Source organism: Molothrus aeneus, chromosome 2 (assembly GCF_037042795.1).
Source record: "Molothrus aeneus isolate 106 chromosome 2, BPBGC_Maene_1.0, whole genome shotgun sequence".
NCBI classification, from domain to species: domain Eukaryota; kingdom Metazoa; phylum Chordata; class Aves; order Passeriformes; family Icteridae; genus Molothrus; species Molothrus aeneus.
The window spans coordinates 70,296,574-70,323,859 of record NC_089647.1 but is presented as its reverse complement, the minus strand read 5'-3'; the positions used below and the strand labels follow the sequence as shown (position 1 = coordinate 70,323,859).

The window sequence follows — 27,286 nt, the reverse complement described above, 5'->3', positions numbered from 1 at the left end:
AACACAATTTTATGAAATAGTTATATACTCTTTCATTTACTATTTTAGTAAAGTTATATTTGAGTTGAAGGGAAACCAAAAATGATTTTATCACCTATTTTTCCCTTATAATTTAGAAAACAGTATGGGTAGAAATAAGTTCTAAGACTAATATGAGTATCTTAAAACTTCTTCTTTTCCTATATTTAGGTAATTAATTTACTGTGACATTCTTCAGCCAAGACAATAATCTGTTGGAAGAGTATTTGTTCTACTGAATTCCACTAAAACCTTTCCCTTTTATTTGTTTCTTGTCTTCTCTGATGCATTTTGCTTCTCACTGATTCATATACACTTGTGTGATCACGTTCTGCACATTTATCTACTTTTTCTACATAGGATGCTTGAAACTGTATTTCCTTTGATATCTTAAATGGAATACTAATTTTCTGTGATTTAGAAAGGAATCTATGTGAAAATGGTGTTGTTTACTAGAGAGACAATAACAGCTTTTGTGTTGTTGATATATGTCATAACAGAACATAGAAAAACTATGAAATGTCAGTGAACAGTCAGACATGGTCCAGAAACTGCTCTATGATCTTTTCTCTTCTTTTCTGTAAAATCCTGTATACCAGATCAACCAATCTCTTATTTGATTACTCAGTGAAGATGTTACTTTAGAACAACAGTTATTTGAAGAATCTTTTTTTTTTCATAATTAGATGTTATAGAAAGCATATATGCTAGAAGTTAGGTGCTAATGCTTTTTATGAAATTATTCCACTTCCTCAATTATCTCTTTTTAGTAACAAAGTATACAAAAAGTTCTTTAAAGATTTGATGAAAGTCTGAATAAGGCATTTCTTGGTTGCCAGCAGTTTTGACCTGGTTTTCTGATGGTAGAATTAAATTGTCTACAACAGCCTAGCAAAAGGAAAAAAAAAAAAGAAAGATGGAAAAACAATATTCCCTTACTTATTCAGTTTATATAATGGATTCTTGGATCAGGAACTAACGGAACACTCTTGTTACTCTCTTTCTCACTGGAATTACCCTATTTTGATGTGAAATACTTTATGTGGCATAACTGCAGTTAGGCAGTAATATAGGAAGGGATTTTTCATATTTCCCCCTTGATAAAGTGATTTGTGGTAAGAAGTGGATGTATTACTAAGATATTTGAATTTTTATGAAGAGGAAATCCATGATAACTCAGTAATTTTTAAACTTTTCTCCCTCCAACACAGAGAGAGATTAAACTTACATTTAGAACTGCTAGAGCAAGATAACCAAAACCATTCTAAGAAATGATGTTCTGGTATATATTCATGTAATGCTCTGAGACTCAGTTATAGATGCTTTTCAAGTGCCACCATGAGACAAGCCAGAATAATCAAGCTGCAAGTCTGCCCTCGTTCAGTTCTGAAATGACATATCTGAAATGACGGAAATTGGTTAAAAGTATTAGTTTGTCTTCTCCATTTTCTTGGGCTGAATACAACAATGAATTTTCCTCCTTTTCTTCTGTAGGTCTCAATTTTAGAAATGCATTGTGCTTCCACCTTTAACTTTAGGAGGAATGTAATCACAAAGCAGCTAAATGAATTGCTGCATAGAAGAAGATGCAGCATAACATCAAGGAAAACAGGCTTTCCAATTAAGATTAGTACACCCCCAGGATTCAGCATGCAGTTGGAAAGGATCACCCATTAATTAAATTTATTTCTCTTTTAATTATTTTAATGAAGTACTATAAGATTAAAATTTAAATTAATTAAATCTTCTGTTCCTGGATAACTACTCTTATAGTAAGTAAATTTAAAAAAAAAAACCAACAAAAAAAACAGCAAACTGTTCTACCTAAAATCAGATTTAAAAATTTTGAGATGCATTTGTTTTATTTAATTTGCATGAATTTCAAGTTAAGTAACAGGTCATCTTGTCCTAAGCAGATGGCCCAGTTGTTGTGCTCCAAAGGACTTTGCTGAAACTACTAGATATACCACTTAGCCTATTAACAACCAAATAAAATTATGTCCTGTGATGACAGGCTGAGATACTCAGGATTGTTCATCCTGGAGAAATGAAGGCACCAGGGTGACCTTACAGCAACATTTCAGCCTCTAAAGGGGTCCTATAATAAAGCTGCAGAGGGACTTTTAAAATGGGCATATATTGATAGGACCAGGGGGAATTGTTTTAAATTAAAAGAGAAGAGATTTAGATTAGACTGAGGAAAAAATTCTTTACTCAGTGCATAGTGAGGCACTGGAAAATGTTGCCCAGAGAAGCTGTGGAAGTCCCATCCCTGAAAGTATTCAAGGCCACATTAGATGAGGTTCTGAGCAAGATGATCTATTCTGTGGCATCCCTACCCATGGCAGGCTGGTTGAAACTAGGTGATATTTAGGGCTCCTTCCAACAAAAACCATTCTATGACTCTGTGAATCAGCCAATGCATGCTAAAATGCCTTCATGAAATACCATCCAGGAATAGCTATAGCTATTGAAATGTCATAACTAGATGCTAATACAGTTGCCATAATTTAATCTTTCTATTACTGTTTTTTTAATTTTCACATTTTTAAATTTTGATTTTGCTCTTCTAATAAATTGGATCATCATACTGATATTTCCTTTAAAAAGGAAAAACATGCATGATTAAAAGAACATTTTCATGCTAAGACTTTGGGAAGAAGTCTGTAGGTAGTATAGCTTTTACATTATTTCAGGGGTTTTTGCAGCATCAAGTTCAAATTATTTCAATTTCTTGTTTGAAGTCTTTTCATGCTGTTTCAAATTGACTAAGGCTATCACCTACAGCATATTGACAGTATTTCAGAAGCCACAAAGCTTATTTGCTGGAGATAAATTATTGAATTCATTGCAATGTTTGAGTTCTGTTCTGGATGTGTCTTTACACAGAATTATAAATAAGAGTTAGGTAAGGCTTGGAGCCCTAAAGAAAAGCATCCAATACCATTCAGATTTCTCTAGAATATCCAAAATACCTACATGGACTAAAAGATTCCAGTGGGAAACTTCAAGAGAAAACAGATACCTTTATTTCTATTAAAAATGAACAGCTGTAGAGAAGAAAATATTTTTTAATTAGAAAATGGCTTCTTGACTTTCATCTGTATAGAAAAATAATATATGAAGAGTTGGTTTTAGGATCAGGATGTAAATCTTCATAACTTTTAGGATTTCTGGGTAATTTTATGAATTTTGAGGCATATAAGCAGAAAAAACTGCAGGAACATTGACATCCATTTAACAAAAGCAATGGGTAGCTATTCAAACTTGTCCTGTCTCATCTTGCAATAATGCTTATTCCTAAATATATTAATTTAATAAATAAAGCTATAGCCATTTTATGTTCCATTGATCTGAAATATCTCAATTTAAACTTTAAACAGATTTGGTAGAGTGTCCTCAGAATGAACATTTTCATTAGTATTCTCTCAAGGAAGAAATTATGCCTTCAATCAGAATAATAAGTGTGAATGAGGTAATTCATGGGCCATGTGTCTATAATAAAAATGACATGATGTTACTGGGGTAGCCTGTGCAAAAGAAAAATTTAGAGTTCTCCTGAAGTCTAATTTTTGAAAATAGTTTTGTCTGTTTTCAAAGAAAGTAAAAGCATATGACTGGAACTAATTTGCTGCAATTTCTTCTTTGTGCTACAAACTTAAAATCATATAGTACTTTATTTTGAAATCTTCTGTTCTGATTCCAGTGTTTGTTGCTGTCCTCATTTTTCATTCCAGTTTGTTAAGCAAGGAATCAATAAATAATATTCTGAAAATTCATAGAAGCATAGATTTTGGTTCATTTCACACTGTATTTACTCTTCCTACAGAAGTCTGTATTTCAGGGTACTTTTATTTCATCTATGCAGAAGAGCTGCACTGAGGAACAATATCTATTCTCAATTCAAGTATCATATGCCTTTCAATAGATATTGACTGACATGGAAAATGTTCAGAAAGGAGTAGGAAGATATTTCCTTATCTGGTGGGCAACTGAACAGAGTCTACTAAAGAGCCCTGTGAGGTATAGGTGACAAAATTCAAAGGGATAAATGAAAAAAAAGATACACAGAAGAGGGCTGCAGGTCTCCCTTCTTCTTCTGAGAGAAAGAAGGTCCATATCAATGTTTTAATGAAGGATTCAGATGGTGGCCCTAGACTTCCTGCACCACTCAGTTCCTACAGTCCCAATTTCCCTACCTGTTAGACAATAACCAGGTCTAAAAGGGTTAAAAGAGAAATTGCAAATCTTGATATGGAAAAAAATATTTGGCAAAATCAAATAGTTTTAGTGTCTTGAAAATGTAATTCTAGCTGATATTTTATTTAAAGCTGGATTTTGAATTAAAAAAAAAAAGAAAAAATATATCATTCTTATCTCTTTTTGATCAAACCTAGGATAAAGAAAAGAGCTTTGCGCACAGGTCACTAAGCTCTGATCAGCTTTGGGCCTGCCATTCATCATTCTAAGAGAATCTCAGGGGCTTTTTGGAAGACAGATAGGACAGAGAGTTGATAGAAACAGTGAATTACAAAAGTGGAATAGGAAAGTGGTCAGTCTACTTGCACTAAGGCATTCCCAATAAGTTCTAAATACAATGCATAGCAGGTCATAGGGGTATAATGTCAGTATGATATTGAATACGTTTTTTGTGGGTTTTATTTTCTGAAGTCAATCAACTCGCATTCTTACTTTTATTGTTTTCTGTTTGTTTTTCCAGACAGGTATTTGTATTTCAGAGGCACCTTGCCTTTATCATGTTACACTCAGATGATATTTTTTACCACCAGTGTGTTTTACTTTACTCTTAGAATAATACAATGGCCATAAGTTGGATGCTACTATTGACATGAGTTATTTTTATACAGATGTATTTGCTTAGTGGGTCAGAAAGCAATTGTTTGTCATATCCATCATACCTGTTACATTTTGCCTCTAAGGTTCATGACAGATAGGGTGAAATTGCCTGAAACTAAAGTTCTATGGTTATTTTTATTTGTTAGCCCCTAGTACTACTTCTACTTTTGTGGAAAGTTTATCTTACTAGTCAATAATTTACCTTCAAGATAAAATTACTTTTTTTTAAACTCTAGCTTACTTGTTGAGTAACATACACATAGAAGCTTTGTATGGAAGACACAATGATTGCAAAAATAAGCTAATACCAAAAATTAAACAGTATCTTTTCAATTTTTTGTGGAAACTGGAAACATTTGGTGTGAGATTCAGTGAACACATGGACAGGTATTTAAGATTTAAGCTTTTAGCAACTACTTAAAACTCTCTCTATAACCTATCAATGGAAATAAGAATTTTCAGTGGCCAGTTTCTTCTCCTTAAATTAGTTAACCAAAATACTTCCTGGAAATGTCTGGTTTTTAATTGAGGAAACCTGGTTAACTATTTAAAATTATAAACCTGTCTTTTAGACAGAACTGCAGTGATGCAATTAATCAGTAACTTTATCTCAAGACATAGTCAGAGAAAACCTGCAGTAACGAATTATAGCTAAGCAGTCATGGTTGCTGCTTAGGAGGAAGAATTTGTCTTGATATTTACACATGAGATGAAGTTCGGTACCTGCCTAACCTCTACTTATGTCTATACCTTGCATATACTTTCAGAATGAGTTTAGGTAAGTCTTACAATTCATCTATTTTCTCAGGATTTTCTGCCCTGATTTCATGTCCCCTTCCTCTTTATTATGGAGCCAGAAGAACTCATGTTCAATTTGTGATTGAAACAAATGATCTTTAAAGTCTAAATGGCCCACAGCCAGCTTCTTCTTATGAAGGGAGCTTTGGTCTCACAGTGGTTGGTATTCTATAATTCTAGTACAAATTAGAAAATAAAACAGCTGATATACATTAATGGTCCGTAAACAACTGTTTTTACTGCTAAATTAAAAAAAAAAATAATAAAGCTTCATACAAGCCTTAAAACAAATTTGGGCAAAGCAAATTCACATGGTCCAGTCCTGGCCTCAGCAGAGCTGATACAAAGTCTCTTATCTCTCTACTGTTATCAGTGTTTCATCCTGATTAGCAGTGGTTCAGGTCTAATTGTGATACTATTCTGTCTGCCTTTCACTCAGGCATATATTGAGATATGACTTGGCATAGTCACATAAGATAGTAGTATTCATCTTGTAGCTCTAAAAGGGAGTCAAATGACCAGCACCCAGATGCAAATACACACCTGAATGAGCTGATAATACCCAGATCCCAGAAATTAGAGCCATCTGATTTTCTAACCTATGAAAGCAACAAGTCATTCTTCATGCTAGGCAGATCTTGACCTACAGAGAATTGTTTATAGATACTGGTGATACACACTGTACTTTGGGTCCCAGAGAAGATAATCTCTTTGCTTTTAGCTTCATTCAGCCTGGCTCCCAGAGTACGGCTCTCCTGATCTTAGAAAATAAGAATAAACAAAAACTGCAGATATCAGAACCACAAATCTATCAAATACTTACTGATTCATTAGTATATGTTCTTAATATTTGATTCACAGTTGTTAAAGAGAGATTACATATTAATTAAATGGAACAAATATATGCTTGTTTGAAGACCCAGGTTTTTGCTGGTGTCTCAGTTGCTGACTTTTTCTCCCCCATTCCCTTGTATTGACAATTTCAATGACAGTAATAACATTTCTTGAGCTACAGGCTTACAATAGCTTTATTCCCAGCTGTGCCTTTCATGAGGGAATATCCAGAAACAAATCATAAATAGTCATCATAGTTGATAAGAATTAGGCTCTTGGAAGAGGTCTTCACTGTAGAAATAGTCTCTTAAGGATCCTGCAACAGAGATGCAAAATTTGAATGAACACTGAATCTATAAACATATGTCCCATTAGAGATTTTTTTTGTGTGGCTTTTCTGTTGCAATTTTAATGATTCTCCTCTGCTCTACAAAAACCCATGATTCCTTTGTCTGCTACCAGAAAACAAATATCAGCTTTTGCACTTCTGGGCAGGCAGAAGCTTACAAAGACATTTTTGAAGTAGGAAATTGTCTAAGATATTTTTGTGTAGAGAAGACCATCTTAATTAGAATCTTCACTTATATCTAAAGACAAGCGTTTTCCAGAATAGTGATATATATATATAAATATATATATATATATATTTGGAAGCAATATGTGCTAGAATTTTGCAGTTGATATCAGAGCTTATAATAGACATTGAAAGGCAATAGTGAATTTAAAGGCAAAGGTTTCACTTTTTTATCTCTCTCAAGGTAAATAATATACTACATCTTTCCAATATAATACACTCAGCTTCCAAAGAAAAGTATCTTTGTAGCAAATATCCCAAACAGGTAATATATATTTTTCTTGCGATGATATTGATTTTTTTTCCCAATTTTAGGGAATAGCAGGTTTTTTGTATCTGAATCTGATGTAGTGAGCAACAGGAAAGTTTTTCTCTGGGCAATCAAAACCACAGTTGATGGAGAATGAGCATGAGCAATGTGAAGATAACCGAAGATTTGGGATGAGATGTCCAGGAATTTTTTATTGATTTTTAAAAAAACATATGTGTTTACTTTATTTGCAGCATTCATTTTTCTTAGCAGACCTCCTGGTTTTATAGATATGACAAAGTTTTCCTCTGCTGTCAGAGAGGAGATGTTGGGCCAAGGAATGAGAATCTAATGTATTTCACTTATAATAACAGCAACATCTAATATTAACAGCAAAGATAATTAGGAAAAAACAATTAGATGAGTCAAAAAATATTGTCTAGGGATTTTAATATCAAGTCGATGTTGTAGTTTAAGGAACTTTGGTATGATAGAGAGAGTTCAAGACTACTAATCGCATATTCTGGTAAGGGTTAAATAAATTTGATAACAATTGGATAATCTATCAGTACTCATCCTTTATTTCCTGAAGAATTTCCAAGGTTACTTCTAGATTCAAGGTAACTTTAGGAACTGCCATTCAGTGCAAACTTTATTTCAGCAAAATTTATAATAGTCTTTAGTATCTGTATTACTATTTTTAATATGTTAATGGGCAGATTGAGCATTCAGCCTGTTAATGCGTCTCACGTAAGTTGCATATTGTGATGTCAAAAAGTCTCTGATGAGAATGTTCCTGACCACTGTCACATTATGCAGTGACATAACTTCAAAGTCTTGTACTCATGAAGTGTCACATCTTACTCTCTTGTAAGATGTTCAGCAGCAGTATCCTACAGCTATCTCAAGCATGTTTCTGATATCAAGTAATATGTGTGACCTGCTATTTTTCCCTCAAGATTGTTTAGTGTGGTCCTGTCTATAAGAATGTATATGAAGTGTAGCAAACACAAATATTTCAGTACTCAGTGCTGTCTTTTCGAACATGAAAATCTCATTGCATAATGAATAGTCTGGTGAACTGTGGTTCAAAGGTGATAATAGGAACTACCAAAATCTTCCACTTATAACCTTCAAGGAATATGGATTTATTCTCAATTATTTTTTTTTCACGGTTTTGTGGCAACTTGACAAAATATCTTATATCAAAAACAGCCACATGGGGTTTAAAATCTGCTACAGAATGACCACAGGCTCTTTTTCTTTTCATCCTTCTGCACTGCTCAGAGAGAGGAGAAGAGGGTAAAGGAGTTGGGAATGAAGGGTATACCATACAAAATACTAGAGATTAAAAATATAGTCATAACTGTGTGCTTAGTGTAATTTTTTTTTTTAATGTTCTTCCAGCTAACCTGGAACAAGTCTATGAACTGGCAGGTCTTTATGAAAAATGTCATGTCCATTTTTGACAAAGCAAGAGATGTTGCAAAGCTGACCTCATCTGAGTTATGGAGAAAATCTGTGATACAGTAGTTAACCACATGGCAGATAGAGAGACTGTCGCAGAATTTGTGTACCAAACTCCTGGATGAACTAAATAATTCACCAAATTTTATTTGATTCTAGGAAAAAATAAATCAAAACCAGTAAGAATTTTGTAAAGACATGCAGGTCTCAGGTTTTAATTTCTACTGCATCACAGCTGTTTTCTTTGAGTCAAAATAATGTAATGAAATCTTTCAGTTAAATTACAAAACTCCTTGAAATTCCGTAACATCAGAATAAGAAGTTTTATTTGTACACTTAAAAGTATGGAAGTGTATTCCAATAACACAATAGTATGAAAATACTCAGTTCTTCATCAGAACCATTAATAGAGAACAAACTACTGAGATCTACCCCAAACTTCAGCACTAAGTCTCTGTGCTTCTTCAAAGGCTGAAGAAGACATGAGCACCTCTTATTTTACAAGATACAGTCAGATGCTGGTAAGAAAAAGTTTAAAGAGTAGTCTACTGTAAATAATTAGCTATTTAAGTGTGTGGTTTCCTGTTTTCCTATGTATCACAATTAATACTCTTGCCTTCTCCAGAATTACCCCTACATAAATAGCCTGTACTGTTCTTTCTTTGTACTGTACTTTTGTCTTAGAACTTTTTTATATGTGTGCACACATGTAAAGGTCTGCTGCAGAATTTTCTGCTGAGATATGATTATCTAAAATAATTGGACTTGCCATCAACTGGAATATACTGCTGCAAAGCAGAACTGGAATGTCCTCTGGATTTCTTAATTTAAGGTAAGAAGTCACTTACTCTCTGAATTACAGCAGTCACAGTGTATTATTCTTAATGTCCTCATCCTAATTAGTATTTAATGACTTATACCAAGTGATAAAGGTTCAATAGGAAATAGTGCCCTTTCCTGCCCTTTTCATACAAGACAATTTATAGGGCTCCTTTGTCAACCTAATTGTACATTACCTCTTCAGGATTTTAATCTACCCCACTGGGCCCCAACTGGATCAAAATAGAGAATCATAGAGAAATGTTAAAAGAGGTACAATAAATGCCTGAAATAGCAGGTCTCTGTTAGAGCATATTCCAATAAAAAGAATAAATGTAACCCTAAGCAATTCCGGTTGGTACCAATGTGGACTAATTGTTTCAGTATTAAGTGAAAAATTAACTGGGAGGGGGAAAGTAAGTTTTTTCTTGCAATTTTTTCTTCAAATGCAAGAATATTCTGCTCCCGAGTTAGTTCTTAGAAATGTATAAGATCAATATCTTTTTCAAAAATTTGCAACTCAAAGAATTACAAATTGTCACAAAGTGTTATGGCTGTTTAATCATTGTCCCCAAGAAATTACTTACAATGCACAATGCAAAGGGGAACCCAGCATTATTGAAACACATATCTGAAACGACACACTAATTTCCACGAAGATGGTTTACTTTTTCCCATATATCATTCATAGTTTTACCTGTGGCTTTGAAAAGAAAGCAACAGAGAAACAGACTGGCAATTTCAATGCTGCTTAAAGCTTGCTCTTAGCTATGCAATGCTAAATTAAACAGTCATCTGGATTCCAAGTAAATGAAGCAGTCCTATTCTGCCCAGGGTGCCTGGGTAATATTCACACTCCAAAGGTTATGGAATTAATGGATAGAGTGAAAAAAGTAAATTTCATCTCTGTACTACACATGTACATCAAATATCTGCTTATCATTAGTGTAAAAGGAAAGTGTTTTTTCTCATTGAAAGGTCATAAAATACTCATTGGGATGTAGGAGAGCAAGGAATTGTGTGCAGCTATTCCTTGTTCTTTCAAAACAGTTGTAACTTTTTGACAATAAACTACAAAAAACAGAATCATAGAATCAAAGAATGATTTGGGTTGGAAGGGATCTAGAAGATCATGTAGTTTTACATCCCCCCACCATGGGAAGGGACAATTTCTACTAGACTAGGTTGTTCATGGCCCCATCCAACCTCTACTTGAACACTTCAGGAATGGGGCATCCACAATTTCATTGTCCCACTGGCTCACCTATCTCACAGTAAAGAATTTCTTCCTAATATCTAATCCATACCTACTCTCAGTTTAAAGTCATCCCCCCTTGTCATATCAATGCATACGTTTGTAAAAAGTCTCACTCCAGCCTTCTTATAGGCTGCAGTAAAGTCACCCCAGAGCCTTCTCTTCTCCAGGCTGAAAAACCCAACTCTAACTTTCTTAGCCTTTCCTCATAGGAGAGGTGCTCCAGGCCTGTGATGAACTTGGTGGTCTCCTCTGAACTCACTCCAAGAGGTCTGTGTTGTTGTGCTGAGGAGACAAGAGCTGGATGCAGGACTGCAGGTGGAGTCTCAGAATCCCCTCCCTGTTCCTGCTGCCCACATTGCTTTGGATGCAGCCCAGGACACGTTTGGCTTTCTGGGTTGCAGATGCACAGTGCTGGTTCATGTCCAGCTTCAACTCCACCAGCATTCTCAAGTCCTTCTCAGCAGAAAGACATTAATTATTCTGGAAATTGTCATTTAAATCATCCTAAACCCAAGAAGCGCAACTATGACCTTTTCTGAAATTCTCAGGCCTTACATGCCTCTGCAGCTACTGACACAGGAGTAAATTATATTTTGAAAGGCAATATTTGTATTTCCAAACTTTGCAGGCAGAAGGAAGGCATTTTGTAGAGCAGACAGAAGGACAGAATCTTGTTTGTATGTCCACTTTTTGAATTCTTTTCAGCAGTATTAAAAGTAGCATTATTTCAATTTTTGTTATTATTTTTTAGTCTTGGGCTGCTTTTACAGAGGACTATAAGAGGAAAGAGCCACAAGAACTTCTCTTGCATGACTTTCTTGCAAATACTGCAAAATTACCCTGTTGTTTCCGTTTAAGACTCAAAGCACAAGATGCAGTTGGTAAGCCTTTTAATGAAGTGTGAACTTCAGCTGACTAATTGTCTCTCATTAGGAGATAGAAAAAACAGTCCATATGAACTTCTTACCTACAAAGTTCATCATCAGAGAGCAAAGTCACAATCTTTTTCTCAATATTTGCTTGGATGTCTGAAGGTTTAACCTATCAAGCATGAAGTAATGTATCCAATAAAATTAGCATCAAAACCTCCATTTGATTTCGGTGAGAATAAAGACTTCCATCCTGTTTTAATGCTTTGGCTACATGGTTCTCCAGTTTCTCTGTAGGGTTTTAATTTGGAAGTTATTTGAAATTCAGTCTTTTGTAGCTTCCAAAGACTCTGACACTAAAAGCTGTAAAACCATTATCTATTATGAACTTAATTGATTTTGAAAAAATTCCTTTATCTATATTTTTTGCATAGCTAAAATTCATTTCACTAACGTTACCCCTATTTTTATACCTAACAAAATGTAATCCAATGGCACACCTAATTTTTTAAGTGTGAATAAAAATGAATGAAAGACTTTTCAGAAAATGTTTTCTACAGTGGGAAGATTTTTATAATTCATAGAAAATAAATTTATTTGAGGTAACATTTTTAACATTTGCTTATTATATAAATTCCTTTTCAAGACACAGAAATTATAGTTTATAGGTGACCTGTTATATTTTTTTTATTCTGAAGTGTACTTCTGAAGTGTAGCTGCTAATTTCATTGGCAAAAATTACCTCTTCTGTGCCATAGAATTAAAAGTACAACATAACAAATGGAAAGATTTTAAGCAGACTTTGATCCAATTAGAGATATAAACTGCCTGAATCATATAGGCTTGAGGTGTACATCCAAAATGGAAACAAGTATAATTAATTGCAAGTAGTATTTCATTTGTTGCCTGCAATTAAAATCTGAATGGGATCCAAAACATTTGGCTGAACATTTAGTACTTGGCTTCAGGCACATTATAGCAAAGTATGGTTTCCAGATCCATGGAAGGATGAGATACCTCCTGATAACTTACATTTAGAGCAATGGTGTATCATTACTAGACTGACAGCAAAAAGATGTATTCAATATTCTGTATTCAATACACATGTTTAAATAACTGTGCTTGACCTTGTTTTGGGATCCAGAGCACAGAGGTTTATTTCTATTGAAGAAAAACATCTTCCTTTAAGTTACAGAAGAGGAATTTCTACCTACTTCAATCCAGTGTGTTGACTTGGGTACTCTGCCAGGAGTCACATTTTCTTATCAGTGTTCTCCGGGCATCTTTAAAAAAAAGAACACGACAAAAAATACAGAGTGGCATTTTAACCTCCGTGTTCCATACACAACTCTTTCTTTCTTTTCTCTGTCTTTCTCTTTACCTCTTTTACTATTTAATAAAGTATATCAAGTTTTTGGCATCAAAATCCAACGTTGCTTTGCTTTAAGCATGTTTTTTTGGGTATATTTCGAACCTTTCTGAGTCCAATCTCTTTTATTCAGAGATGCTTAGTTTGCTTTACTCTTCTGTGTTTAAACTAGTTCGTAACACTCCTGAGTTGCCAAGGCTAAATTGCAAGAGCACTGGAATCTAAATGATACTTTAGTATTTATGAGAAGCTGAAGAAGTACTTCAGAAACACAACCAGTCTCTATTAATAAAAAATGGTACCAATTATGGAGAGTTTTGAACATATTGGATATGTGAAATTAATTTTACCAATCTGAAAATGTACCAAGAATTCATTCTTTATGTTTCATTTGGAACATAGCTACAGTTTCCACTGGTATGTGGATGGCTTCTTTATCTTTTAGTTAAAATATTATCTCCTAATACTATCATGAAAAACCATGGTGAAAATGCCAAGTAGAAAATTACCACATCAAAAAGAGTATCTGCCAGTGTCAAGGAGCATCCCAGACTCCATCATTCTACCTTATTATAACAGTAGTTGTGTCACCATATAAGGCACTAAAGGCAATTAGAACCAACAGGTTTGGCAAAATAAAACGTCATCTCTGCCGAAGAGTGCTTACAACATAATTAAAAAACAAATAGAACACTTCACTGTAATGGAAAAGAAATGAAAACCACAAGGAGCATATCAGTCTTTTATTTTCAGTGTTTTTATGAGGTTGATCAGGTGCTGAGGTAAACAAGATGACAGCCATCTAAAAGCTGTGGGGAGGAAGCAGCCACAGTAAGGGAAAGCAACCCTTCCAGAAACAGGCTAGAAGTTTTAGTGAGGATAGAGCCCATTGACTCCTGCCCATTGACAAAGTGTTTGCAGGTTATTCTGGAAACAAGAAGGAGCTAATGAGAATAAATGATGATGCAGGCACCTTTAGTAGTACAGGCTCTACTAATAAAACGACAGCATTACTGTTCCTCAGTAATAGTGAGCAGTACCAGATGGATTAAAAAACTAAATGACTGCCATATTTTAGAGGAGTCAAATATTAGGTAGCAGAGGATCTAGAAACTGGAAAGACAGAAAAGTAGCAATGCTAAATATTTCTTGATCCTAAACAATTTTTTTTTTATTCTTGATTTTGAACGTATTGTTTCTTAAATTTTGAGTTTTGTGGGTTTGCTCTTGGTATGATAGAAACCAACTCTAATTTGTGTAATTTATCCATTGCTTTAAACCTTGTAAGGTACCTGTAAGAACGGCTACCTAGGTGCTTATCTGGAATCAGTAAGGAATCTAGGAGAAAAAATATCCAACCAAGCACCAAAAGGAAAAAACTGAGTCAGAGTCACAGCAGTAGACTTTATGGAAGGCTCATAATCAAAAACTTTCTTCAATCTATTTTTGCACCCCTGACCTGTCTTGCAAAGGAAAGATGACTTGTAGTGCTTGGTTGCCATCTGGGTTAACCTGAGCTATTAAGCAATAGCTTGCACAAGTTTGACTTTCCTGTTGAACAGGCTGGTTGTTATGATCCATGGCTTTTCAATGATGGATCTGTAGCATGGAAAACAGTAGGTCATCAAAGCTCAGTAGAACCACAAATACTGTTAAACAGGGTATAGCATTTATTCATCTTTTAGCGAGAAATAAAGTAGACTTATACCTTCTTTTAAATTTACTGATATTTTTATGTTAATTGTAGTCTTTGCAAGGGGAAAATGGGGCATACTTTCATATTTATGTTAAGGAAGTGCAACTCTGCTTACATCAATATTTACTTAAGGTCTGAATTTGACCTTCTTTGAATAATTAATGAAGGAAAATGTATATTTGTATCATCTCAATTTCTTTTCTCCCAGGAAGTTTTGATATAGAGCAGTTCATTTTCTATATGATATGCAGATTAATGTTTTCCTTATTAAGTCAGTACTTCCAATTAAGGTCTGACAATAAGAGTTCTAAAGAAAAAGAGAACTAGTTAGCAGTAGAGTCTTCAGTATCTTACCAAATTTTTAACAGAAAATGCCAGTTGAGGGCATTTCTAATCTATTTGAACTTGTATTAGTGTGCCTGTTAATTTGCCCCTTCTCTTTATTTACACACAGACACACACACACACAACATGATCTACCACTCATCTCCTTTATCCAGAAAAAGATAAACAAGTTCTTTCAGCTTACTGAAACAGAACGATTTAAGGCAAATGCACTTTGAAAAACATAGTTTTTCAACTCCTATCAGCAAAGCAGTAGATCAATTAAACTTTATTACTTTGTTTTGTTATTGCCTCAGCCTTTGTGACATCGCCTTCAAATAATACATTTGCAAAATGCATACTAGGATGACTGAATGGAATAAAATAAAGCAATGAAAATTATTTTGCTTCAGGAATTAAATTATTTATTGATAAATATGTTACTATTAAGTGCTTAGGAATAATGCAACTATATGAAAATGGAATTATACTTTGTTCTCATAATTTAATGATGAAAGTAAGAACTCCTTTATACATCTTGATAGCACATATTAATGTACATACCAAACTGATAGTGGGGCTTTATTAGAATGCCTTATGTCCCAGGAAGAACTTAATTAATACATCAGAATATTTTTCTTCTGACCATTTTCTAAATAGTTTTTTAATTTCCTTTTTTTTAAATTTTTGTTCATTTGAAACATATCACTTCAACCAGCAGAATGTAAACCAGGAGACTGCGAAATGTGACTAAATATTCCTTCTAAGAGGAAAGTTAATGTTAAGCTGTAATCAAAAAAGTGAGCTTATGGCTTTGTAGAATATGAATAAGTATTTCAAGTTGTAATCTCCAAAATTTTTTTTGGACTTCTTGGGATATGGTTTATTTCATGAGGAAGAAATCACTCTAAACATTAGCTACAGAAGGAGATGATTATTTGGTTTAAGGTGTTAATGAAAAATTAAAAAAAGGAAAATAAAAACATAAAAAGAATTTGCATCTCTGGCTAATTTCTTTAGGAAGAAAATAGCATCCTAATGGTATCTGAAAAGCTTTTTCATCTTAACTGTGAAATACAATCAGTTTGTCAATACCTAAAGATAGATATTGATGTTTGACTCTGAGGTATCAGTGAAGGTATTATTTTACTCTGAACTGAGAATTTCAAAGTACTAATTAGCAAGCTGTGGAGTAGGTGTGATATGTTGAATTGATTGATGAATTGCTTGTTTGATTAAATTATGATTAAACAGATTTATTTTTATTTCATAATCCATAAATGATAAATTACTCTAAAACTAGTTCTGTAATTAAGTTATACATACAGTAAATGAAGAGATTAATGTTTAACTAACTAAGGTCCTAACTATAGCACTTTAGGTTCTATTCATTAAGGAAAAACTACAGTAACTATGGTGGCCTAACCCTTATTTTCATTGAACTTCAGTAAAGTGAAATAATTTTGTAGGAAAAATTAGGCTCATTAGTGAAAGGGCTGCAGGGCAATCTTTTTTTCTCAAAGAAGAGACTTGTGGGTGTATATTCTTGCTTGTTTTTAATTATACCTGTCTCTGTATTCATGAATATTTACTGATTCCATCACACAAGATTCTGATGCTAAGCACATTAAATAGCTGTTGGGTCAAATTAGTCTTGACCATGACTCCAAAACCACATTATGATTTTATTGCATCCATCTTTTATTGAATAAAGCTAAAACAAGGTCATTCTGGAGATTGTGAAATGTCATTTCATACAAGTTCAAAATAAATTAACTGAAGATGAAAAATTCCTTCAAACTTTTTTGAATCCTCTTTCTCATTAGTCAGAGATAAGGGCATAGAGAGAGGGGCCTCATGCAGATCAATACCAGACAATGAATTGTAGTCTAAATAAATAAATTTGGGATGTAGAATCCAAAGCTGTGTCTTCTACATATTCATAAGAAAACACAGAGGATGATCAAATGTGTCAGAGTATTGAGGATGCTCTCCAACCCCTTCCAAAGACAAGAAGCATCAGTCTAACCACCCCAAATGCACCTAGACCTATTCACACAATTTAGGCAACAAGAAGGAAGAACTGGAACTCTGTGACCAGTCTGGCAGTTATGATATCATAAGATTCATTAGAAACTCACTTGACCCAAGGACCACAATGAATGCCTACAAATCCAAAATGTAGTGCCATAAATGACCTGCTATGAAAAACATAATCTCTGTACCAGGTAAAACCAGTATGGAGTTGCACTGATGATCTCTGTGGATCTGGAAATAAATATTGATCCAATTGTTCTAAAGAAAGGAATTCAGGAATACTTGTCTAAGTATTAGACAAATAAATTTTTCATTGGAAAAAGTGAAGCTGCAGTACTTTTTATGTGGAATATACTCAGAGTAAAATTAAAATTGTTTTTTCTGAGTTTGTGTGGTTTTATTCTTCACAAACCAAGGTATATGGTTTGATTCTTAGATGAATGAAGAGAAAACAGTATAGTTGCAAAAAAAAAAGGGTAGGTATTTCTATTAAACTGTTTTAATTAATTGTTTCTGTGTAGTAAGACCCATAGAAGTTCAACATCTAGCTCTTCAGCACTGCAGCATTTTGGTGCTTCTAAGATATTGTCACAGCTACAGAATACAGAGTCTGAATTTAACATTAACTGTGAATCTTACAAGAAGATCATAACTTAACAAGCCCTTTTTCCTATTGTCATTGGAAATAACAGCACAGTCACAACCAAGCAAAAATCATGTATGCTCTGAGATCTCAGGGCAAGCTCAAAATTATCTCTGTCAATGATCCCTATGTGATCATGAGTTCAAGGATCCATAAAAAGATTTCAGCAACTGTATTTTTACATTTTTTAAACTATTTCTCACTAATGAGTCATTTCTATTCTGAACTCAGACACATTTGTTATTAAAACCCTGGCATATGAAATTTAGTAGCCCATGGAGAGCTATTTTTTTCCCATCTGAGCTAGAAAACAAAGACATGATAACAATATTAACCAAAAAAAATTAGTTTTGTCATAACATTAGAATTGGCATCATAACATTTCCAAGCTCAGCAACTAAATTTATAAAATTGTCTTCCTCATCACATCATCATAAACTAAATTAACCATGAGTAGCAGTAACATCATGAAATTGATTATAGCAGTGTATCTTTTCATTTTGCTTTAGAATTCTGAAAGAAAAAAAGAGAGAAGTTAAGTTTGAACCTGTCAGCTATGCTTGTGTTGATATTTCAAATACATAAATATGCCATTTTACATTTAAACAATTTTACAACCTTTGATTGTCTTCGAAACAGAAAAATACTTTCCTCTTTGGGAGGCTGAAATTAATACTCTTGGAATTACTGGGAGTCCTGAACTCAAAGCACATATGCAGCAGTTACAAGATGATTCAGAAAGCCTTACTAATGATGTGACTTGAATCAATGCTAAAATAATGCATTACTTACTATTGTACTGCTATTTTTATTATTATTTCTTTATAGAATTCTTCACTTAATTCTTTTTCAAGACTACACACACATATTAGGTTTTTACTTGCAAGTGGTATCTCTAAAAATATATTGAAAAAGTAACATAGAAATTCAGAACTGAAATTCTTATAGTTCCATGTGCAGTTTCTAGCTGGAACAAAGTAGATTCTTGGGAAAGAGTACACGATCAGGACATGTGTAGTGGTGTTTTCCAAATGCTCGTATTCTCCCAGTCTACAATGATTTGTGGCTCAACGTCTTCCTGACTCATATGTGATTTCTTTCTTCTTTACAGACCTCGAAGGATTTTTCCTCAAAAATCTGTCCAAATCTTCTTTTGAACACTCACAAACTTAGACCACTCAAAATGTCCTCTGGCAAAGAGTTCAATAGTGGAGTATTTCCTTTTACTTGTTCTGAACCTGGCACCCTGTACCTTTGACTAGGAAAGAGAGTAAACAACATTCTCCATGACTCTCAGAATATTAGACTTCTATTTTTTTGCCTCTGTAGGTTTCAGATGAAAAAGCCCCAGTAAAGACTCACTGCTATTAGTGCCATGAAGTCCTTCATTGCTTTACCTCCACAGTAAATGCATCAAATAAAACCAAAATATTTCCTCTCATTTACAGCCAGGAACACTATATCATAAAGGGGGGAAAATACAGTTTTATCCTACTTGCATTTCAAATGAATTCTCCTTTCTGTAGTCCACTGATATGGAAATGGGGAAATGTCTCTATTCACTTTTTTTTTCTCTAGGATGTCATACCACATGTTATTAAATGCAAAAAATTTTTCAAAGTTTTCTGGAAGGGAAAATGATAAAAATATAGCTTTCAAACATGTCTTCAGTTATTTTCCTATTCTTGAGTTGCATAATATCTATTTACATAAAACACTGTTGATCACCAGATTATTGTATTTCCTTATTTTCCACTTATCTTATGCTATTTTTAACTACCATGTTTATTTTCTGTGTTTTTTAATCTTCACACAGAGATTTAACTTCCAGGAAAAAAAGTCATAAATGCACTTTTCCCCCCTTCCTTTTCTTATACATTCCTCATTGCTGAATATGAAAATGGAGTAATATCTTGGGTCAGCAAGTACTTAACAAAACTTACTTAAAAAATTTCACCCCCACTGCAAATAAGCTTATTTGGTTCATGTTCATTATGATTTCTATATAGTTTGATTTTTAAGGTCCAAATTCTAAGTCTAATTCACAAGGAATATTCCACTGATGATGTTGAAAAATATGCTTTCCAGGAAAGGAAATATTTTGGACATCTATTTGGAAGATGGAGTTTACATGCATTTGCAAAAAGTAAACAAGTAGACAAGATTTTTTTTATCACACAAGTACTTTGAAGTCAATACAGCTGTAGAAATTTATATCTGCTTAATTTTCCTCATGTTTTTCACCATAATTAGATAATCAGGCCTTTGTTACACTGACTTTCAGTTTAACATCCTGCTTTCTCTATAAAATACCCATATAGCATGCTTTTGAACATGGTCTACTTGTGTCCAAAACAAGTAGCATGCATGTTTTTTTTTTTTAAACATGACAACAAAAATATGCAAGCTTTGAAGCCAGGAAAGTCATATATAAACCACATGATGCTGTGATACCATCAATTTTATAATTACTGTTCTGGAAATATTTTATAGCTCTGTTGTTCTCTTCATCGTGTGAAAGGATGAAGAGCATGCACATGCATGAGCTGTGACAGTTATTTCATCTAGAAACTCTGTTTCTGAACAATGGTCTACCATTATGTCATTCGTATTTTTTAGCTATGTGAAAATGAAAATAATAAAACCAACTGCCTCTATGAATTCTCCAGGACATCCAGAAGTGCTTTGATCAATACCTCCCTAGGTTCTTATTTTTGCAGCTTTCTATAATTCATGGTAGATGTAGTGAGTGTACCATTGCTTCATCATATAGTGAATAAGAACTATAGTCTTTTATCTGAGAATCCTGAGGTATTTGTTTGAAAACCTAAAACATATTTTTCAGTTTTCTGACTATGTAAATCAGATCAAAAACAGGATTTATGTTTTTGAAATCATAACTATTATCTCTTCCAAGATTATGTTCTGGAGTGTACATGACTTTTTTCCTGGTATTCATACCTTGTGCATTCTCTTTTCCCATTAGATGCCAAGATCCACTCAACTCCACATTTAAAAGATGTTTTAAAAATTTATAATGAAATATTGAAGTTCCCTAGAGCTGTTTTGTACTGTGTAGGTAGAATAATATTTTTCTTGTTCTTTTACTGCTGATGAAGGATTTTATACTGACTTTAATACTGAAAGAAAATTATTATGCTATCCTCTATAAATGATTAATAGCACCTGTCAAGATATTTCACTACAACATAATGGTTGTTTCAAGGTTTACATCTTTAGTTTTATTTTCTATTGTGCTTATCCATCTCTTAATAAATTGTACTTCAACTGCAGTTAACATGTAACACAGTATTTAGTTGAATAAACTGAATATCTGGATGTCTGATGTTTATGAAACGTGTAATCTGCTAACTTTTTGGTTCTCCCTAAGGTTTAATACCTGAATTAAAGTTTGAGTCTGATGCTTGACCTACTGTCTTCTCAAAGCAGAAAAACAGGTCCTGGAAGAATGAGGTTCTATTATGACAGTGATTAAATGTGTGTCATGTAAAAATCTGACAAATTAGATATTAAATAAGAGGATGGCCAGGTATCTCAAGAAATAGCAAAAATTAAATCCTGCTCTTCTGCAGAACTTATAAACTGCAAGAGTGGCAAATAATAGATATTTATTCCCTTAAAGGAAACAAACAACAAAAAAAAAAAAAAAAAAAAAAAAAAAACTAAGTAGGAAACTGAGTGGTTAGGGTTAGTTACCTACACTATTAGTTTTCTACCACAAACTTTTCATGAACTAGATATAAATCCTATTGGTGTGAAATAATGTCTCACCCAGGAAATATTGTCACATTACATCCTCCACAGTTCTTTTTTATGGGTTTTTAAACACTTTCCTGTCATTTTTCACTAAATCCATACACTTGGGTTAAAGACCCTATATATCTGCTTTATAGAGGAGATCGAAGTTTTGCCTTTTTTATAGCTGTAGCCGTGTGGTGTCAGGTCTAATCACCTATTCTAGTATCTAAATTCTGAATACAATCAGGGAAATACATAGACTGTGTCATAGATAATCTTTATTTAAAGAACTCAGCCTACTGCTCTCCCAACTTTTGCAGTTCATAAATTTGCTGAGGTAGATTTTTATTGCTATAGTTACTAATAAGTGTCCTCATAGATGGCTTCTATCAGTCTTCAATCTTCATAGATCCTCAGAGCCCTTGCAAACCCTCAGCATTAGAAGTATTCTTTGGCTGCAAGTGTCATTCTTTCAATTGTCTAATGGGTAAAAATATTCCTTTGCTTGCTGTGAGATTGTTTCCCCAGTTCCATCTGATGTCTCATTAATTCACCCTTTCCATGCCCATCTCATTGTGCTGTAACACTCATAATAGAGGATTAAAATCCATTTACATGAAATAAGTAATATAGGTATTGGAAATCCTTACTGAACTCTGTGCTGGGTTTGACTGGGGCAGAGTTAATTTTCATCACAGAGGCTGGTATGGAGCTATAGATTTTTTTTTTTCTGAAACAGTGTGATTATATAGAGATGTTTTTGTTACTGCGGAGCAGGGTTTACATAGAGCTGAGGACTTTTCTGCTTCTCATACTGACACTCCAGAGGGGAGGCTGGAGGTGCATGGGAAGCAGGGAGAAGACACAGCAGGAAAAGGTCACCTAAGATGATCAAAGGGATGTTGTAGAACTTATAGCACCATTCTCAGTATATAAATCTTGTGGGGAAGAAGGAAGTGGGAAATATTTGAAGTGATGGAGGAATATTTGGGAAATGTTTATCGTCCCAATTGTTACATTCCTGTCCACGGGAAGCAGGGAATTAATTCCTTGTTTTACCTCACTTGTTGTGCAGCTTTTGCTGTTCTTTTTAAACAAGTTTTCTAATTTTTACCATTCTAATTCTGTCTCCAATCCTACCGGTGAGGGAGTGAGTGAGAAGCTGCCTGTTGCTTGGCTGCTGGTTGTGGTTGAAACATGACTTATTATTAAAAGAAATGACCTTGTTAGTCATAATTTTCAGCTAGGTACTTCTTTTCAATGCCTATATATACACACTTATATGAAGAAAAAACCTCCTGTACTATTTCTTCCCTTTTCTTTCCTATCCAATTTATTTAATCATATATATCTACTATAGGCAGAGAGAAAATGAGTTAGATGCATGAACATTTGGCTTGCAAAAATATCAGGGACAGGTTTTTAAACTCTCAGAATTGATTTTAAGGTGAGCAGAAGAGCAAGGAAAATGGGGTTATAAGGTCAGACTGATGCTATCATATCTTATTTCCACCTGGAGGAACATAAAAATCCTCAGTTCTGTATTGGAGGATATTAAGGACTTCAGTGGAGAAAAGCCCAGGAATTAAGGACTTCAGTGGAGAAAATATTTTTAAATCAGTAAGAGACATAATAATAAAACAGTTAAATCACAGAATGAAAGATAAAAGAAAATGGAGGTCTGGATAAAGATTACAGGCAGGGATGAATCAAATAGAAGAAATTCACATACCATTCATATGATGAGAGAAACTTCTTTTAACAGGAAAAATTATATTTAAAAACTTAAGACTGAAAATAATAAGCTGGGTGCACCTTCACTGTTCACTTTTTAAGACAGAAAAAAAAAGTGAAAAATAAAATGCAATTAAAAAATCATCTGATAGAAAACCATAGGCAAGTTGCAGCATATTTTGTTGCCTTGTAAAGAGGCAGCATGCCCTAAAGAGATCACACAAGGACGTCATGAGATCAGACATAAACCTGGCATGAAAGAAAAGAATTCTTTTGTAATTTTTTTGGTTCTGGAGCACAACTGAAAGCATAAAATATTACGGCTGCTTGGTCCTTCCAGCTTCAGATGCCTGAAACTGCATGTAGAATTTTAGATATCATCTTTGCAGTCCTGTCAGACTTCTTCTTCAGCACCAGAATCTATAAAAGGTGCTGCCATTCCAGCATCTATACAAGGTGCTGCCAGACCAGAATCAGGTTCATATTATTTCTCAGTTATAAAGTCATAGTTAAACAGTCTGGTTGATGTTGACAGTTGTTGGGTCAGTGATTTGCAAAGCAAATATTTCTCCCTGTTACTGTGAGCTTTGAACAGACTTCTTCATTATGCTGTGTTTATCAAGGATGTGCAGTCTGCTTGTGTGGTTCACATGAATATGTTAATTGGAAAGAACATTAATTTTAGTAGCTCATTAAGAATGCTTTGACTGATCAAGGAAGAAGGGTGGCAAGATCTACGATGTCATCTGCACCTCTAAAGTAATCAGTTTATAAAAAATATTATTTACAGAGGTAATATTCTCCTGGTTCATTTATGAAATGATGACAGGAAAGAGCTTATCAAATGTGGATATTGATGAGTCAATTCAAGATGGGAGCTGGGGAAATAAGGGATGGTTTTGAACTATTTTCTTTTTTCTGAACCATCGTCTTGTATAATGTCATATAATGTCAGTACACTACATCAGTGTACTTTTTGTACTTTGGCAATGTTGTGCCACCAGTTTCATTTTACTGTGAAAAATTTTAGAAGCCATGCTTCCATACTTCTGCATTTTGTTTTTCTTTTTTTTTTATTTTTAACTCTTCATTAATGCCTGTAGAGGGAAGGAGGGAAGTGACTTAACTCCTTGATTTACAGAGGATGCAGGAGGTGAAAAATGGACTGAAAATAGGCAGAATTTTAGCCATTTGTTGTGGGTATATGGAATGAAGGAAAGATTTTTAAGGGAGTGGTAAGGACTGGATCATTTACACAAAATAAAAAAAGAAGAAAAATAAGAAAAAGACATAAATAGGAGTAATGGTAAGAACAAATTAAAAGCCAAAAGAAAAGTGAAGAATTGAAAAAAAAAAGAAATACATGGAAAACAGTAAAGAAAGAAGATAAAGTGTGAATATATGGAGAGAAGTAAAAGGGACAAAACCAATATTCATGTATATTATAAATTCATTATAAATACCTAGTTAATAGAGAAGAAAAACTATTTAAGCAAATCTTTTCTCAAAGTGGAATCTCAGCAGAAGAATAAAAGTTGTTCTTTCCTGTACTGAGATAGCAAGCAACTAGGAAAAAATTGGAGGCCAAATTATCCTGCTTAAATTATGCACATAATTCCTTTTCAATTTTAATAAATATTACTGACTAGCAAAAGTTGATTCCTATATTTGTACAATAAGGAATAAATAATAATGAAATATTACCAAATAAATTGCCATAAATGTTAATTGGTTAACTGTAATTGAATACACATATACAGGGGAGAAAAATAATTTGCTTTTTGCATTTGCTTGAATGAGTTAAGATGATAAACATGCTTTCACTTTAATTTAAATTTTTGTGAGCACAGGTACTTTATTTACTGATAGGAATGATCTTATCTTCTGGGTCATTTATCCTTCATGAGCTCATGCTTTCAAGGTGAATGGATTTCAGTTAAGGAGAACAAATATATTGCTTCCAGCCACGCTCTATAAATGTTGTCCAGTATCCTGTCAGTGTTTTAAAAGCCAAGTCATAAATAAAATGGCAAAGGTTGTTTTAAATGATGGGAACAAAATGTTTCCACTTTATTATACACCACCAAAATGTAAAGGCGCCTAAGTTTTTTAGAGAATCTATTAATGTTCTACATCTTTACTAAATAGGATGAAAGAAATTAAAAGCTATCTTTGAAATACTTTATTTCAAATAATATCTATGGAGGATTTATTAAGTATGATGTGACATCATCCAATTCTACACTATCTAAAATTAATGCACAATTTTAGTCTTGCTTTTCAAACTGTCAAAATGAATGAGACTTATGACAGAAGATATTGAAGTAAGGAGAATGAACTATGAATAAGTTAATCAGTTAGGAAACCCCCAACTTTCTTGCCAGCATGGCAATAGGAAAAGCAAAAAAGGCCTTGTTTCTAAGTCCTGATCAACAATAACCAAAACATCTCTCTATGTTATCAACCCTGTGTTCAGCACAAATCCAGAAGAAGCCCCATACCGGCCACAGGGAGGAAAATTAACCCAGCTGAAAGCAGCCCACATAGGTATATTAAGAGTGTTGTCTTTTCTTTTAAGCAGAAACCAAGCAAACTTAAAACATTGTGTTTTGTATTGAGTGGTAGCTCACAGCAAATTATGATTTTGTGGTGGTGCCATATTGTTCAGAGAAGGAATGAAACTCAGGGATAAGATTGGAACAAAAGGTGTAGTTCATTTTAAAATACATCAGCTCTTGTCAAAAGTGCTGGTACATTTCTTTATTCTTACATTTTTGAGTCAAAATTAATAATATCTTTTGCATGAAAATGAACATACAAACTTTCATGTATGTGTACACACATACAGACAAAGACATGGTGCTAAGGAAACTATAGCATTTTCCAGGGATTTGTTTTTTTCTTGGAAAAAACACAAAACTGTGGAATCTGAAACACCTGGGTTGAAGTACTAATGTCTGTTAGAAAGAGAGCTTCAAGATGGAATTGTTTGAGCTGAAAGAACTACTTAGCCAAAAAAACTAATAAGAATGAAGGACGACAAAGAAATTAAAGGTTCTTCTTGAAGATACACAGTAGAATTTCTTTTTTCCCGGTGGGGTTCTTCCATAGCAAACAGACAGGTTCAGGAATTTTTGAAGCATATTTATCCAATTTATGTTAGATGTCTGTTTCCAGCACTGGGAGAATACAACAAAAAAATCCCACCAAACTCCTGTGAAACAACAACAACCAAAACCCACTCAAGTAAAATTTTTGGTCAGGTTTTTTTGTAGGTGTAAAGGTGTGTAGAAATTAATTCTTCTATGTACTTAGATATATTTAGGCAGAATAAGAAGCATGCACAATTATTTAAATGAATTCCAGTTCACAGTCTGAAGACTAGCAGATATTCTAATTATTCCAAACAATGGGTGTCTGAAAAGCAACAGAGAAAGCATAGAACAACAGACAGTGCTTTAAAGTTTTGTAATTTTTTTTTCACTGCCTACAAGTATTACTACTATGATTTAAATCTGTGTTAGGACATGGTGGCAAATAGCATGAGAAGAACAGTAATTCTGTGAGTTTGAAGTATATAAAATAGATAAACAATCCATGTCATAAGCAATTAATTATTCAGTGGAAAATAAAGAAGGCAGGTATTGACTCAGACAAATTTTTCACAGGGTATTTGGTGGCACACTGCATTAAGCTATCTCTATTTTTTTAATATAGAAATTATTATATTTTCTTGCAGTAAGAAGACAATTGTGCAATCTTGAATAATTAAAAACATATTTTACTAAACCTATATAAAATTATTAGGTAAAATAATAATTATTATTATCTAATAAATGCTAAAATACTTATATTGCACTTAATTAAGCATAGCATGAAGATAAAAGAACAGAAAAAACTCAGGGAATTTAAATGTAGACACACTTTTTCTTTTATTTTAGCCATGTTTTCAGAAAAAAAAATATTACTGAAACATTTCA

The 27,286-nt window shown here is 33.6% G+C and overlaps 1 long non-coding RNA gene across 1 annotated transcript in view; it reads right to left on the bottom strand.

Moving 5' to 3' along the window:
- Positions 1-6,683: 6,683 nt before the first annotated feature.
- LOC136571191 (uncharacterized) overlaps positions 6,684-27,286 on the bottom strand; it is a 37,830-nt gene continuing 17,227 nt past the window's right edge. Inside the window, exons 2-3 of the long non-coding RNA XR_010785686.1 lie at positions 12,959-13,027; positions 6,684-6,823 (exon numbers count right to left, since the gene is read on the bottom strand). This is a non-coding gene — a long non-coding RNA (uncharacterized lncRNA). The remainder of the gene's footprint in view (positions 6,824-12,958; positions 13,028-27,286) is intronic.